Source organism: Lolium rigidum, chromosome 3 (assembly GCF_022539505.1).
Source record: "Lolium rigidum isolate FL_2022 chromosome 3, APGP_CSIRO_Lrig_0.1, whole genome shotgun sequence".
Lineage (NCBI taxonomy): Eukaryota > Viridiplantae > Streptophyta > Magnoliopsida > Poales > Poaceae > Lolium > Lolium rigidum.
Window position 1 is genome coordinate 318,241,439 of NC_061510.1, and position 3,842 is coordinate 318,245,280.

A 3,842-nucleotide genomic window follows, 5' to 3' on the forward strand; every position below is an offset into this window, starting at 1 on the left:
CACCATCAACTACACGCCAAGCACTTTTCCGGCACCGTTGCTACTCGCTCATACTTATTTATACCACCTGTATTTCACTATCTCTTCGCCGAACTAGTGCACCTATTTGGTGTGTTGGGGACACAAGAGACTTCTTGCTTTGTGGTTGCGGGGTTGCATGAGAGGGATATCTTTGACCTCTTCCTCCCTGAGTTCGATAAACCTTGGGTATCCACTTAAGGGAAACTTGCTGCTGTTCTACAAACCTCTGCTCTTGGAGGCCCAACACTGTCTACAGGAAAGGAGGGGGAACGTAGACATCACCCCCACCTGAGCACCACCCCTACAAACAAACCCTAAAGATGGGGAACAAAGCCCCAAAAACTAGGAAACGGAGTCCTCCCGGCGATGAGAGCCGCGATCTGCCGCACCTCCATGGCCTAAAGGCCACGGAGACGACCAGATCGGAGGCGGCCGCCGACGGGAAGCAGAGGAAACCTAAAAGTGGGGAACCCTCACGAGCGAAGGGTTCACTCAATACTTAGGCTGTTTGAATGAACTTCCTAGTTCGTAGAGTTGGAGATGGGGCCGACACTTTGATCTGGAAGGATCCGTGGTTGACAGGGGTGCCGGGTCGTCGGCCTGTCGAACAAAGCACGGTTTCAAATATTTCATTTGTGGCGGACCTTATTGATCAGCCTACATAACAATGGAATGAGGGTTGATAACCCACAAGTATAGGGGATCGTGGCAATCTTCGAGGGAAGTAAAACCCAAATTTATTGATTCGACACAAGGGGAGGTAAAGAATACTTATAAGCCTTAACAACTGAGTTGTCAATTCAGCTGCACCTGGAAAAGCACTAGCAACAGGGATGATGTGAAAGTAGCGGTGATATGAGAGCAATAGTAACAGTAACACGACAGCGAGTAATAGTAACACAGGAGCAATGGCACCAGAAGATAGTTGATACTACTTCCAATGACATGTAGAACAAGTATATGATGATGAAAGATGGACCGGGGTTCCCAGCTATCTACACTAGTGGCAACTCTCCAATAACAAGTGTTGGGTGAACAAATTATAGTCGGGCAATTGATAGGATTGAAATAGCATTAAGACAGAATATCAAGATCATTAATCATGTAGACATGTTTTCCAATTATAGTCGTACGTGCTCGCAATGAGAAACTTGCACAACATCTTTTGTCCTACCAGCCGGTGGTAGCCGGGCCTCTAGAGAATCTACTGGAAATTAAGGTACTCCTTTTAATAGAGCACCGGAGCAAAGCATTAACACTCCATGAAAACATGTGATCCTCATATCTAAGCCTTTCCCTCCAGTTGTCCCAATTTCTGTCACTTTGGGGCCTTTGGTTCCGGACATAGACATGTGCATACAACTTGTAGATACAATCTAAGCAACAAGTATAGAGCTTAAATCTAAGATCATGCCACTCGGGCCCTAGTGACAAGCATTAAGCATAACAAGATTGCAGCAACAATAACTTCATAAACTTTGTAGATAGACAATCATAACGTAACAATCCATCGGATCCCGACAAACACAACACCGATTACATCGGATGAATCTCAATCATGTAAGGCAGCTCATGAGATCATTGTATTGAAGTACATGGGGGAGAGAATACCAACTAGCTACAGCTAGAACCCGTAGTCCATGGGGGAACTACTCACGGAGCATGATGGAGGCGATGGCGTTGATGGAGATGGCTTCCGGGGCACTTCCCCGTCCCGGCAGGTGCCGGAACAGAGACTTCTGTCCCCCGAAACGGAGTTTCGCGATGGTGGCGGCGCCCCTGGAGTCTTTCTGGAGTTTCGTCAAAAGGTATCGTGTTTTTAGGTCGAAAGGGCTTATATAGGCGAAGAGGCGGCGCAGGAGGGGCGACTGTAGGGATTCGTTGCATAGAAAATAAAAAATTTCCTACCGCGAGAACGCAATCCAAGCCAAGATGCAATCTAGAAGACGGGAGCAACGAGGGGATGATCGAGACTCACCCTTGAAGATTTCCAAAGCCTATAAGAGTAGGCTCTTATTGCTGCGGTAGACGATCACTTGCCGCTTGCAAAAGCGCGTAGAAGATCTTGATCACGGTGCCACGATCGGGCAGCACCTCCGTACTCGGTCACACGTTCGGTGTTGATGAAGACGACGTCCTTCTCCCCGTTCCAGCGGGCAGCGGAAGTAGTAGCTCCTCCTTGAATCCGGCAGCACGACGGCGTGGTGGCGGTGGCGATGGAGAACTCCGGCGGAGCTTCGCTAAGCGTGCGGGAGAGGTGGAGGAGAGAGGGGCGGCTAGGGTTTGGGAGAGGGGGTGGCCGGCCTCAAGGGGTGCGGCCAACTTGTGGCTTTGTGGTGGCCGGCCCCCTCCCCTTGTCCCTCATTATATAGGTGGAACACCCAAGAGTTGGTCTACAAGTCTTCGAATAAGACCCCAAACCAAAACCTTCCATATGACATGAAACCTACCCAAGGTTGGATTCCCACCTTTCCTTGGGAGGGGGTGGCCGGCCACCTTAGGTGGAGTCCACCTGAGACTCCACCCCCTAGGGTTGGCCGGCCATGGTGGTGGAGTCCCTTCGGGACTCCGCCTTCCAAAGTGATTTCTTCCGGACTTTTCTAGAACCTTCTAGAACCTTCCATAAATGCACCGGATCATTTCCAAACTTGGAATATGACTTCCTATATATGAATCTTATTCTCCGGACCATTCGGAACTCCTCGTGATGTCCGGGATCTCATCCGAGACTTCGAACAATTACTTCGAACTCCATTCCATATTTCAAGTTCTACTATTACAACATCAAACCTTAAGTGTGTCACCCTACGGTTCGTGAACTATGTGGACATGGGTGAGAACTCTCTCCGACCAATAACCAATAGCGGGATCTGGAGATCCATAATGGCTCCCACACATTCAACGATGACTTAGTGATCGAGTGAACCATTCACATACGATACCAATTCCCTTTGTCACGCGATATTTTACTTGTCCAAGTTGATCATCGGTATCACTCTATACCTTGTTCAACCTCGTCTCCTGACAAGTACTCTTTACTCGTACCGTGGTATGTGGTCTCTTATGAACTTATTCATATGCTTGCAAGACATTAGACGACATTCCACCGAGAAGGGCCCAGAGTATATCTATCCGTCATCGGGATGGACAAATCCCATTGTTGATCCATATGCCTCAACTCATACTTTCCGGATACTTAATCCCACCTTTATAACCACCCATTTACGCAGTGGCGTTTGATGTAATCAAAGTACCTTTCCGGTATAAGTGATTTACATGATCTCATGGTCGAAAGGACTAGGTAACTATGTATCGAAAGCTTATAGTAAATAACTTAATGACATGATCTTATGCTACGCTTAATTGGGTGTGTCCATTACATCATTCATATAATGACATAACCTTTTTATTAATAACATCCAATGTTCATGATCACGAAACCATGATCATCTATTAATCAACAAGCTAGTTATACAAGAGGCTTACTAGGGACTCCTTGTTGTTCACATAACACACATGTATCAATGTTTCGGTTAATACAATTATAGCATGGTATGTAAACATTATCATAAACACAAAGATATATTATAATAACCATTTTATTATTGCCTCTTGGGCATATCTCCAACGAGTCTCCCACTTGCACTAGAGTCAATAATCTAGTTTACATTTGTAAAGATATAACACCTTGGCCTTCCGGTGCTTTATTATGTTTTGCTCACGAGAGAGGTTTTAGTCAACGGATCTGACACGCTCAGAAACGTATGTATTTTGTAATTTATTCGCGTCTCAACGCATCACTCATTTCCAAATGAGTCGGC